Below are 14,150 nucleotides of genomic sequence, written 5' to 3' on the forward strand. Positions count from 1 at the left end.
AAAAGCTATTTATGACAAACTCACAGCCAATATCATACTGAATAGGCAACTAGAAGCATTCCCTCTGAAATCTGGCACTAAACAGGATGCCCTCTCTCATCACTCCTATTCAGTATAGTATTGGAAGTTCTAGCCAGAGCAATCAGGCAAGAAAAGGAAATAAAGAGAATTCAATTAGGAAAAGAGGAAGCCAAATTGTCTGTATTTGCAGATGACATGATGATATATTTAGAAGACCCATTGTCTCAGCCCAAAATCTCTTAAAACTGATAAGCAACTTCAGCAAAGTCTCAGGATACAAAATCAATGTGCAAAAATGACAAGCATTCCTATACACCAATAACAGACAAACAGAGAGCCAAATCAAGAGCGAACTGCCATCCACAATGGCTACAAAGAGAATAAAATACCTAGGAATACAACTAACAAAGGATGTAAAGGACCTCTTCAAGGAGAACTACAAACCACTGCTCAATGAAATATGAGAGGACACAAACAGATGGAAAAACATTCCATGTTCATGGTTAGGAAGAATCAATATCGTGAAAATGGCTATACTGCACAAAGTAATTTATAGATTCAACACTATCCCCATCAAGCTACCGGTGACCTCTTCACAGAACTGGAAAAGAAACCACCTTAAACTTCACATGGAATCACAAGAGAGCCCGCATAGCCAAGACAATCCTAAGCAAAACACCAAAGCTGGAAGCATCACACTATCTGACTTCAAACTATACTACAAGGCTACAGTAATCAAAGCAGCATGGTACTGGTACCAAAACAGAGATATAGACCAATGGAACAGAACAGAGGACTCAGAGGCAACACCACACTTCTACAATCATCTTATCTTTGGCAGATCTGATGAAAACAAGCAATGGGGAAAGGTTTCCCTGTTTAATATATGGTGTTAGGAAAACTGGCTAAGCATGTGCAGAAAGCAGAAACTAGACCCCTCCTCAAACCTCACACTAAAATTAACTTCAGATGGATTAAAGACTTAAACATAAGATCTAACACCATAAAAACCCTAGAAGTAAATCTAGGCAAAACCATTCAGGACATAGGCATAGGCAAGGACTTCATGACTGAAACACTAAAAGCATTGGCAACAAAAGCCAAAATAGATAAATGGGTTCTAATTAAACTCCAGAACTTCTGTACAGCAAAAGAAACAATCATTAGAGTGAACAGGCAACCAACAGAATGGGAAAAATTTTTTGCAATCTACCCATCTGACAAAGGGCTAATTTCAGACTCTACAAAGAACTAAAACAGATTTACAAGAAAGAAACAAACAAACCCATTCAAAAGTGGGTGAAGGATATGAATAGACGCTTTTCAAAAGAAGACATATATGAGGCCAACAAACATGTTAAAAGGCTCATCATCACTGGTCATTGGAGAAATGCAAATCAAATCCATATTGAGATACCATCTCACACTAGTTAGAATGGTGATCATTAAAAAATTGGGAGGCAACATATGCTGGAGAGGATGTGGAGAAATAGGAACACTTTTACACTGTTGGTGGGAGTGTAAATTACTTCAACCATTGTGGAAGACAGTGTGGCGATTCCTCAAGGACCTAGAAATAGAAATTTCACTTGACGCAGCAATCCCCTTGCTGGGTATATACTCAAAGGATTATAAATTGTTCTGTTATAAAGACACACGCACACATATGTTCATTGTGGCATTGTTTATAATAGCAAAGACCTGGAACCAACCCAGATGCCCATCGATGATAGACTGGACAACAAAAATGTGGCACATATACATCATGGAATACTATGCAGCCATAAAAAACGATGCGTTCATGTCCTTTGTAGAGACATGGATGAATCTGGACTCATTCTCAGCAAACTGACACAAGAATAGAAAATCAAACACCACATATTCTCACTCATAGGCAGGTGTTGAACAATGAGAACACATGGACACAGGGAGGAGAGCATCACACATTGGGGTCTGTTGGGGGGTACTAGGGAGGGACAGAGGGGTGTGGAGAGGTTGGGGAGGGATAACATAGGGAGAAATGCCATATATAATTGACGGGGGGATGGAGGCAGCAAACCACATTGCCATGTATGTTCCTATGCAACAATCCTGCATGATCTGCACATGTACCCCAGAACTAAAGAACAATTAAAAAAGAAAATCCAAAGATTAAAAAAAAATGAAAAGATTGACTCCACTCTAGACCTATTTTATTTTGAACCCTGATTGTAGGACCCTGCAGTTCATGTTTCAGTAACTCCTCCAGGTGTTTCTGAGGCCCACTAAAGTTTGAGAACCATTGTCTTAGGAAATCACTTACTGATGACTTTTGATACCACCCTGTGAGCTTCAGGGAGTGCTCCTCAACCTAGCACTTTACGCCGAATTAACCCTTAATTATTTTGGCACGGTTAAAACATTTAAACTAGCTTTCCTACCTAATGCCTTCTCCATCATAAAAGGAAAGTGAATTTCTAAGATTAATGTATAATTAGGCCAGGTGCAGTGGCTCACGCCTGTAATCCCAACACTTTGGGAGGCTGAGGTGGGTGGATCACCTGAAGGCAGGAGTTCGATATCAGCCTGGCCACATGGTGAAACCCTGTCTCTATTAAAAAATACAAAATTAGCCAGGCTTGGTGGTGTGTGCCTGTAATCCTATCTACTCTTGAAGCTGAGGCAGGAGAATTGCTTGAACCCAGAGGTGGAGATTGCAGTGAGCCAAGATCATGCCATTGCACTCCAGCCTGGGTGACAAGAGCAAACTCTTGTCTCAAAATAAATAAATAAATAAGATTAACATATAATTAGACACAGTGATTCATAAGATTTGGAAGTGCATTTTAATGGTTAAAAGCACCAGTTTTACAGTCAGGCAAACTACACTTTGACTTCTGCTTGTCACTTAATCATGTTGATATTAAAGCTCTGCATCTGTTAAATGGTGATAATAGCAGTACCTATCCTTTAAAACTATTGTAGAAATTAAGTGATATGGTGAAAGGAAAGCAATTAGCAAAACATCTGACTTGTAGGTAATGTTCACTAAACGATAAAAAATCATAATTTAGCTATGTCATCCTCATTTCATAGCCCCCTATTGGCAGTGGGTCTCAGCGACTAGCCACCTCCACCCAGGCCACCTCCACTGAGCACAGAACATTTTTCACCCTTGGAATTTAGGGGTACCCCTAAGCATGTCTTGGGCCCTTAGGGTCTAGGCCAAGAGAGAAGCAGGAATTCTCTCTTCTGTATCTAACTCACACTGTCGAAATTCTAGTTTACTGTCTTAAGACCCTTCTCTCACCTAGGGTATTGTTTTTGGGAAACATCAGGCCCATTCCCAACATTTAAAGGGCCTGAAGCAGGAGTACAAATGAAGGCCAACACATCATATGTGTATTTATAATTTACAGAACAAGCTGAAAATGCTTTATACTCTGTGTAGGCAGAATAACCACCCCCACAATCCCAGGAAGCTGTGACTATGTTACAATATGAAATAAAGGGACTTTGTGGATGTGATTAAGTTAATAGCTTGAGATGGGGTGGTGATCCTAGATAATCTAGTCCAATGAAATCACAAGGTCTTTATAAGAAAGAGGCAGGAGAGTCAGAGGAGGTGTAACAAAGCAAGCAAAAACTGGAGTTATGTGAATCCATGAGTGAGGTAGTGGGTAGTCTCTGAAGCTGGAAAAAAGCAAGAAAAGGATTCTTCCCTTGATCCCCAGTGGGAGTGCAGTCTTGCTGGCCCCTTTTAGACTTCCGACCTTCAGAACTGCGCCATAATACATTTGTGTTGTTTTAAGTCACACAGTTGCAGCAATGTGTTACTACAGTGGTAAGAAACTAATAACCCTCCTACCTTCATAACTGCACAGTTTTTTAAAAAATGTGTATGTATGTTTTTATAAGACTGAAAGTTGGCAAAATATCAATGGCAATTGAATTTGATGATTATTTTGCCATAGTAAATGGTTTTTGAATGATTCAGTAATATTTGGGTGAATAATAAAATAAAGATAAAATTTACTATTTTTTTTTTCTTTTTTAGATGGAGTCTCGCTCTGCCACCCAGGCTGGAGTGCAGTGACACCACTCAGCTCACTGCAACCTCCATTTCCCAGGTTCAAGCGATTCTCCTGCCTCAGCTTCCCAGGTAGCTGGGATTACAGGCATGTGTCACCACACCCAGCTTATTTTTGTATTTTTAGTAGAGACAGTGTTTCACCATGTTGGCCGGGCTGGTCTCAAACTCCTGACCTCAAATGATCCACTTGCCTTGACCTCCCGATAAAGCTAGGATTATAGCCATGAGCCACTGTGCTAGCCTCACTGATTATTTTTATCCCTTAAAACTTATGTTTCTTACCTTTATTTCAGGACCATCATGAGTTAAATGGTTCAGATAACTTGTTTCTTCTTGATAGTATTGCCCAACTAGGCCACCTTTCTGTTGTTCCTAGCTAATATTTTAAAATTAATTTCAGTTTGAAGAAACTTGGTTCTACTGAGGCAGTAGCAACTGAATTGTCATTAAAACTCTCAAAGAATACTGTATTAAGAAATAGATTGTTAACTTACATGTCACATTCATACATTGTCTATGATGCAGATTATGATCTCAGAAAAAATTACCAAGTATTTAACTTAAGCAAGTGATTAGTTACATATATTTTGCTTTTCAACTCCTACAAAACAATATCTAGATGCCTAGAGTTTTACGTAAGTTTATTTTTTTTCTAATTTTTTTAATGCTGAAATATGAGACAAAAATTTACAAATAGAAGTATGATGCTTAATTTGATCAGTTCTCTCACTACCTTTGATACTATCGGTAAATAAGAATGACCAGCATGCAGTTTCTCATTTATTTGTGCATGAATCTTCCCCTTTGTGCTCATGTAAATGTTTTCTAGTTCTTTTTTTCTACTTTTTAAATATTTTATTGCTGTATCTCATATGCAGTTTATTTCAATTTGGAGAAAAGTAATTCAAAATATTTGAAAATACTTTTTATTCTTTTTAAAATAAAGTAGCCTAGATTGTTCTTGTTATATAAAACAAAAGATTGTTTTATTCTTTTTAAAATAAAGTAGCCTAGATTATTTTTAAAATAAAAAAACTAGATTGTTCATGTTTTTATAAACTTTTGCCCTTTAATAAGTAGCAAGCAACAATTCATACTGCGTCAATTTGTGAGTCCCTTGAGAATCACAAACCACAACACAGAGATATAAGACAACAAACACTTAGCACTAGTGGAAAATGGTGTATGATTATACAAGAATCTTCTGCATTTGTTCATCAGAGAGGGCAAAATTGAGTAATTACTTTGTCTTTTCTTTTACTGAAATCCTTCTCTGTACACTGAAGTCATGACCGTCCATCTCAGATGTTAGTTTCAGCACAATCCCATAAACCTTCAGGCACTGACACATAAAGACCTTTTGTTCTGAGGACTGAGACGATAGATGTAGGAAAGTGTTTCTCTAGGGTGTGGACAGTTTACAGTACATCCACTAAAGTCAAGCGTGGTTCTGAGGCAACCCTTTTATGGGATTTTGGATTCTCTACCCATAGAAATGTGTCTTTCTCAGCAGGTTGTGGTGGCTCACGCCTGTAATCCCAGTACTTTGGGAGGCCGAGGCGGGTGGATCATGTGGTCAAGAGATCGAGACCATCCTGGTCAACATGGTGAAACCCCGTCTCTACTAAAAATACAAAAAATTAGCTGGGCATGGTGGCACGTGCCTGTAATCCCAGCTACTCAGGAGGCTGAGGCACGAGAATTGCCTGAACCCAGGAGGTGGAGGTTGTGGTGAGCCGAGATTGCGCCATTGCACTCCAGCCTGGGTGACATGAGTGAAACTACGTCTCAAAAAAAAAAAAGAAATGTGTCTTTCTCTTCTTACTGAAAAAACAACAACAAAAGCATAGAAATAGTAATAGAACTCACTACAACAGCATAATGCACCAAGCGGCACATGTGTGCACACGGACACACACACAAGTGAAGAACTGAAGGAAGTTGCCCAAATTTGCACAAGTAACAGATTTGGGATTCAAGCTCAGTCTACTTCACATTGAGTTCATTCCGGTATGTCGTCTTGCTTCCTCAAGAGCAGCTACCCTTATTTCTCTGGTTTATCAATCATCTTACCTGTATTTGTTACTCAGAACTGATTCACATTTCACTTCTTGGGGAAAGTCTCCCAATTCCCTCTTGAACTTTCTACAGTAACATGCTATTCAGTCATTTATTGGGTTAAATACTGTTCTCAAACTGGCCTCTGATTCTTTGAGGACAAAGATTGTGTTTTACTGGCTTCTGTATTTCTGAGGCCTAACAAAGTGCCTGGAATATATTAGGAGCTGAATATGGGATAATAAGAAAGCTCTTAATTTTATAAAAGAAATCTACTACTATTATAATTCAGCATATAGAGCAGTAAGTATGGGCATGAAATTTAGTAGTCACATGAATTCATCTTTAGTTGTAGATTGATAGCTGCTGGGATATTTTAAGAGAATTATGAAAAGATTCCACAGTTTTCTTCAGTAATTTATTCAAATATGGGCCACTCTATACTGTCAGCAAATTCTTTCTGATATTTAACCTGAAGCAGTAACCTATAAATGATATGCTGAGACTCTGAGAGAGTTGCTATAATAGCCAAAGTTTTATCCTTACTACTGGGATATATTCAAGGTTTGGGAAAGTCTTAATTCAGCACATTTTAAAGAGAAGTATTTTTACTTCTTTGGGCTAATGGTCCTGTTTTAATTCAGGAAACAAAAGGTGTTGGTTTAGCTAACAGTTTGATTTCACTCTCTGAAGTCTTTCATCAATCATTTTCTTTTTCAAGCAAAATCAGTCTTTCCTCCATGTTCTCAAATCCATTTTATTTAAGACACACACTACATGTCTGCAGGCGCACATACATACACACACATAGTATTACAGTACTACTATTATATGCTGCTTTAGATGTAGATATAGAAAGAAGTATAGACAATAGATTGTAGTTCCTTGAGTTTCTGAGAATTTCCTTATTGTGTGCTTCTCCAGTGACTTTGCAATTACATACCAAACTTTCAGTAAATGTTCGTGAAATACATGAATAATAAATGAGAGAAGTGAGGTGGAGCTTGAAATAATCCTGCCACCTTTGTTTCTATCATTGTAACTGTTATGTATACCTGACTCCTTCAGTAGAAAGTCTTGCATATATGTACCCAGAGAAGAGATATTCAGTAGAAAGTCTTGCATGTATGTACCCGGAGAAGAGATACCCGGTGATTGCTGTCTTAGAGGGTATCTACAGCTTGAACTTTACCAGGAAACAGAAAATTATTTTTGAAAGTGATTGAAAATTTATACTCCTACTTGCCATGTATAAAGCTTCCTATTTATCTGTGTACTCTATGACCTTTGATATTGTCAGACTTAATTTTTGCCAATCTAGTAGATATGTAACGGTATCTCATTGTGACTTTAATTTGTGTTTATATAATGACTGATGACTTTGAAAAAATTTCAGATATTTATTTGCCATTAATTTTTTACTTTCTGTGACATCTCTGTTAAACTTCCTTGTCTACTTTTGTTTTTCTTCTTTATTAGTGATTTGTAGGCATTTTTACATTTATATAAATACTATTATTTGTCTCAGGCTGGCTTGTCTTTTTTACTTTCTTGTGTTTCTTGAATAACGTTCTTCATTTTGATGTAGTTGAATTTCATCAACCTTTTATTTTTATATGGCCAATGTTTTGTGCTTAAAAAATCCTTTTCTACCCCAACTTCATAAAGATATTTTCCTGTATTTTTCTCTAAAAATTTTAAGGTTTGCACACCAGTCATGGGCTGATCTTTCTCTAAATAATTTGCAATGCCATCTCTGTTACACAACAAGATATCATTTATGCAGAGATCTGATTCTGGGCTCTTTATTCTGATTTGTTTGGCCTGTGTGTCTGTCCCTAATTAGTAATTTATATCAGTAAGGCATTTTCTCCTACTCTTATTCTTCAGAAATGGTGAGTTCTTCCTGGTCCTGTGCTCATTCATGTACATTTTAAAATCACTGGTTAAAGGTTATAGAAACCCGTTATAAGTTTCATTGTAATTATATTGAATTTAAAAAGCCATGTCTGGAAATTGGCATTTTGTTTTGTGGTATTGTGTCTTCCTATCTATTAATATGCTGTATTTCTCAATTTATTTAGGTCTGTCAAAGTCTTTAGAAAATATTTATAATAATTATTATTAGGTCTTGCACCTCTTTGTTACATTGCTTCACTTTTGCTATATTATAAGTAGTATAGTTTAAAAATACGTATTTTCAGTTTGTGACTGATCATGTAAATAAAATTAGATTTTATATTTTGAAATATAAAAAAAAGCCAGCTGTTATTGATTATTATGTATAACAACTTGTAAAGAATCTTTTGTGTTTTACATAAAAATCCTAATACTTGTGTTTCTTTCTTTCTAATCTTTACTCCTTTAATTTTTTCCTTGTAATTGTATTGGGTGTTTAGTACAGTGCTGAAAAGAAGTGCTATTATAGACATGCTTGTTTTGTTTCATATTGTACGCGGCATTGCCATCAGATTATGTCTTTTGTAGGCTTTTTATAGATGCAGTTGATCAAGTTATGAATGTTTTCTTGCATTCTTGTTAAGATTTTTAAAAATATGCTTGTGATATAGATTTTTAAAATTATATTTTCTCCCTGTACTTACTGAGATACTCTTGTTTTTTCTTTTTTTATTTATTTATATGGTGATAAATACATTTTCTAATGTTAAACTGCCTTTTCATTCTTAGAATAAGTTCATCTAGTGCTCGCTTCGACAGCACATATACTAAAATTGGAACAATACAGAGAAGATTAGCATGGCCCCTGCGCAAGGATGACACGCAAATTCGTGAAGCATTCCATATTTAAAAAAAAAAAAAAGAATAAGTTCATCTAAGTCAAGATATATTATTATGCTTTTAAAGTTATTTTTGAAAATGTTGCCTATATTTAATTTAGTTTCTTTGCATCTAGTTTCATAAGTGAAGTTGATTTTTTTTCCCACATTGTGATCTATTTTAAAAAGTATCAGTGATATGCTAGACTCTTAGAGTGACTTGAAGATTGTGCCGTCTTTTTTTTTTTGAGACGGAGTCTCGCACTGCCCCCTAGGCTGGAGTACAGTGGCACAGTCTCGGCTCACTGAAATCTGCCTCCCGCGTTCAAGCAATTCTCCTGACTCAGCCTCCTGAGTAGCTGGGATTACAGGTGCCCACGGCCACGCCTGGGTATTTTTGGTAGAGACAGGGTTTCACCATGTTAGCCAGGCTGGTCTCAAACTCCTGATCTCATGATCTGCCCGCTTCTGCCTCCCAAAGTGCTGAGATTACAGGCGTGAGCCACTGCACCCGGTCCTGCCATCTTTTTATGTTTTGGGAAAGAGTTTAAAACATATAAATGTATAAAATATCTATAAAATCTTTTGGTCTGGTATTTTCTTCATGTGAAGATTTTTTAAAACTATGATTTAACTTTTTAAGCTATTTTAAGCCTACTGTTTATTCTTGATACTACCTTAATGTTATGTTTTTTTCTAAGAATGTGTCCTTTTTGACTCAGTTTTTTAGTATATTGGTATAATGTGATACACACGCACATATAATACAATAGTATTACCTTATCTTTAAAAACTTTTATTTGCAATTATATATCCGCAGTAATCTGCAGTTTCGTATCTGTAGTTATATCTTATATAGTTATTTTTAAAACTTCTCTTTGAGACAAATGTTTGTAACTATATCAGAAAAGTATTATGGAAGGTATTTAATCATTTTAATTTGAGTGTGTTCTGTGTCCTCCAGATAGAGAAATAAAATATTTTCATTTATTTTATTTTCCAACACAAGGGGGCACCATTGCTGCACTGTTAATTTCCTATAGGCTAACACCGCTTTACCTTGTGTAGGTTTAAATACACAGAACGTCTCTTTCAAATGGATAATCATTTGAGAATTGCATAAATGTAGACCTTGTCTATTTTTCACTTACATGATATTCACTGAAATGTTAATTTTGAAAACAATACCCTCTGATTAGCATTCATACATGTTTTACATTTGCTTCATTGTTTATTATTCTGTAACAATCACCTAATTCTGAGAAGACAACTAGGTACTATTGCATTTGATGGTGTTTATGTATGGTAATTTTCTAGAAATCTGAATTTTTAAAATGGGCTTTTCAATGATAGGTCGGGTACCATTTTGACATAAAGGATGAAGAACCCACAAAGCCCATGAGCCTCCTGTCGGATGTGAGACTAAAACTGGTGCTAACTACACTCTCAGGTCTATTGCCAGTGAACTCATTTGGAGATGGGGGTAAGAGTGGGAAAGTCATAGTAATAATAGTAGTAAGTACCATTACTGGCAACTCACTGTAGCTTAGATTCTTTATTTGATCTAATTAGATTTTTTTTTTTAAATAAAATCATCCTGTGAAGTAGGGATTATTACCCCCATTTATACAGATGAAGAGGCAGAAGCTTGGGTTGGCTGACTCAACAGTTAGGTTATGTTGATTTCAACTATTCAACAAAAAAGTAATTTTGATAGTTGAGTTCCTTCATTGCTTACCATATCTAGTTCACATAGATGATGATGATTATTATACCTCTGGTGGAAATGAGCCCTTTTTATGTTGTCCAGGCTGGTCTCAAACTCCTGGGCTCAAGCAATTCTCTCCCACCTGAGCCTCCCAAAATGCTGGGATTATAGGCATGAGCCAAGTTCCTGACTCACATATTTGATTTGGTCTAGGCTACTTTAAGCAAGATACAAAGTGCTTTCTAAAGTCTACATTTTATTATTGCATTTGCTACTTTTAGCTCTTTACCTCTGAGCAATTTTTTAATGCCTGTGCCTGAGAATCTTGTTCTCAACAAGGGAACTGTGGGGGAGATTCCAGAAGTTCCTTTTAGAGTTGTTGTTTCACTGTACCAGTGCATAAGTGACTCAGAAGGAAGAATTTGCTTTTGTGTGGCCGCGTAGTAAATTCACAGAACATAGTTCTGAGAAGCCCAAGGCATTGGCAAGAATGATAGGTCACCATCTGCATTATCTGTCAGTAGTGGATAGCATGCCATATTAACTTTTGAGAAAGGGAAACTGAGGCAAGAAGAGACTGCTGAAATAGATTGTCTGTGATTGCTGATGGTTGAAGTTCCTGAGCTAGCATTTTATGCCTGGCCAATGAATAATCTGTGGGGTTTAACATCACTTTAAGAGTCAGCCTTGACTGTTAGACTGAGCTTTACATTTAGGTCATGACTTTAGGTAGACTCCCTAAGCCTCAGATTCATCATCTGTGAAAGAAAGATAAGATTAATACCAATTTTTCAAGGCTACAAAATATATAGAAATATATTTTTTCAAACATATACATTCAATAAATAATGGCCATATTTTTTAATGCTACCCTACATTGTGTCAAGTGCACCAATTTCTAACTTAGAGGCATTTGCAATTCTGAGCAGTGCCTTTTGAGGCCACTGGGTGTCTCTAGATAGCTTGAAGTTTAGGGGTGAACAAAAAGATGCTTGTGACATACTTTATAAATTGTGAAGACTTGTAAAAATATAAAAATCATTATAATGGCTCCTCTCTCTGAACTCAACTTCCACTGCATACATGGCATATACTTTTGCATGTATCAAGTTAGTTCAAAACAGTAAAAAAAAAAACTTTTTTGGACTCTTAATGTGTGTTAGGAAAACATCCATTCATTAAAAAAATATTTATTAGGGACCTAAATGTGCACTGTTTTAGGCACTGGAGATTAGACAATAAACAAAACAGATTAATCCTTTGCCTGTGGAGCTTGTATTGTAGAGGTGACATATATAGAACACGCATAGGTAGGATGTTTGGTAATATAGAGAAAAATAAGGCCTAGGCAAAATGGCTAGCGAACAGTGGAGGCTTGCTATTTTAAACGGAGTTGTCCAAAAAGCCTTCTTTGAAGACACAAAAACTGAGCAAAGGCTTGAAGGAAGTAAAGAAACCAGCCACACATCTGTCTAGAAAAACTGAGTTGTTGGCAGAGAGAACAAAAAGTGAAAGGCTTTGAAATGAGGATGTGTGTGCCTGGTATGTTTTCAAAACAGTGGAAAGCTGTGGTAAACCATACAAATTATTGGGTTTTCCATGTAATTCATTGTCTCTTTGAGAGACAGTATCTATTATAATTTTATAGCTCCTCTTTTATAGGTGTTCATAATAAGAATAAAGATAATAATTAGTACCTTTTGAGTACTTGCCATGTGCTATATTGTCCTTACAACCCTCCCAAATAAATATAATTATCCACTATTATACAGAGACTCTAAATAGCTTTCTTAAAGTAGCATATTCAATTAAGTTGGTGGGGCAACAGTTTGTTTTACTTCAAAGTGCAGGGTGCCTAATAACTCCACATGAAGACAAATGAGTGAGAAATGCATAGTAATGTCAGAGGGCTTATGAACGTTACCTAGGGAAGGTGTCATGTTACGCCATGGAGGATCAGTTCGTTAAGGAAGGAGAAGATGGAGTGGGAGTGGACAGAGAATCTCCTGTGAGAAACAAAGGCATGGAGGCTTGGAAGAGCACGGGGTACCTGTGCAGTAAATAACAAACAGCTAAGAGTGGCTGAAGACTCTGTAGCATGCAATAAAACAGATGTTCCTCCACTTATGATGAGATTACAACCTGATAAATCCATCATAAGTTGAAAATAATGTAAGTTGAAAATGCACTTAATATACGCAACCCACAAAACCTCATAGCTTAGCCCTGCTTGCCTTAGATGTGCTTAGAACACTTACATTATCCTACAGTCGGGCAAAATCATCTACCTCAAAGCCTATTTTATAATAAAGTATTGAATGTCTCATGTGATTACTGAGTACTGCAATGAAAGTGAAAAACAGAATAATTGTATGGGTATTCAAAATGAAGCTTTTACAGAATGTGTATTCCTTTCATAACATTCTAAGGTCAAAAAGGAGTAAGTTGGGGACCATCTGTAGACATGCTCAGGTGCTACTGTGCTGGGCAGGGCCTGCTACTGTAATATAAGATGCCTCCCAGCCATGGCCGATTGGACGGAGTTGGAACTCTGACCTAAGTGTATCAGAATCCACTGTTTTACTAGGGACATAGCAGGTGTGTGGCTTTCAAAACTTTGAAGCAAGGATACAGAGAATGTTGCTAGTCCATGAAGAACTCTGGGATGGGGGGTCATTGGGCCTTGGGAAAGCTGATTAGGAAGCGGTCTACAGAAAGAGAAAAGTGGAACTAGCACAGAAAGAAGCAAAGATGAAAACTCGGAGAGAAATGGAGACTGCAGATCCTCAGTTTCTGTCACATTACCGGTTCCCAGTTTTTTAGGCCTCATGAGGCAGGTCTATGTCCTGGCCTAGATTCAGAGAGCTTTCTATCCCAAAATTAGGGAGACCATATAATTTAGATCCAAACTGGTACTCTTTTGAAAGTGAAAGTGGCTGCTATTAATAATTATAGGCATAAAGTTGCAAGTCTTGGGAAAACTGGGTTGTGTGCCGTGATGGGCCAGGAAGTATTTAACAACTGGGTCCCCAGAAAACAACAGCAACACCGAACCAGAATTTGATTAGTAGCATTTGTCATTTTCCATGTTGTGAATACACCCACCATAGCTGATTCCCAGCTACCAACTGGCTTGAAAAATTCCTGAAAATTTAACAGTCACAAGCTGCAAGCTGCTGCGACACGTCAGCCTGGCACACCACTGGATGCATATTGCCCTACCTGAGGTACTCTCCCTCTATACTCAACCCTGCCGCCACCTTTACTTTTACTTAGGTTTTGTGAGTTTATTTGAACCTTGCAACTCCAAAAGCATTGATTAGAACAGTAGTGCCTTTGGCCCTGCGACTGCAGGCAGTGGGAGGCCTGCCTACAAGCCTGCCCTCCAGCTCCTTGAAGAGCGAGACTATTTTAAACTTCCTTTTCCTTCCCAACATGCCCAGCACAGTGAGGAGAATGCTGTACCTGTCAGTAAATCCTGACTGCATTAATGCTTGAGATGTCCCTCATTGCA

General features: G+C 37.2%; 1 protein-coding gene and 1 non-coding gene across 4 annotated transcripts in view; both read left to right on the forward strand.

Annotated features, from left to right (window-relative positions):
- Nucleotides 1–14,150, forward strand: part of PDE4B (phosphodiesterase 4B) — a 701,553-nt gene that overhangs the window by 279,501 nt on the left and 407,902 nt on the right. The gene's annotated exons all lie outside the window — the stretch shown is intronic.
- Nucleotides 8,854–8,960, forward strand: LOC118143326 (U6 spliceosomal RNA). Its single transcript, XR_004727553.1, has one exon. It is a non-coding gene; the product is annotated as a U6 spliceosomal RNA (small nuclear RNA).

This window comes from Callithrix jacchus, chromosome 7 (genome assembly GCF_049354715.1).
Source record: "Callithrix jacchus isolate 240 chromosome 7, calJac240_pri, whole genome shotgun sequence".
NCBI lineage: Eukaryota > Metazoa > Chordata > Mammalia > Primates > Cebidae > Callithrix > Callithrix jacchus.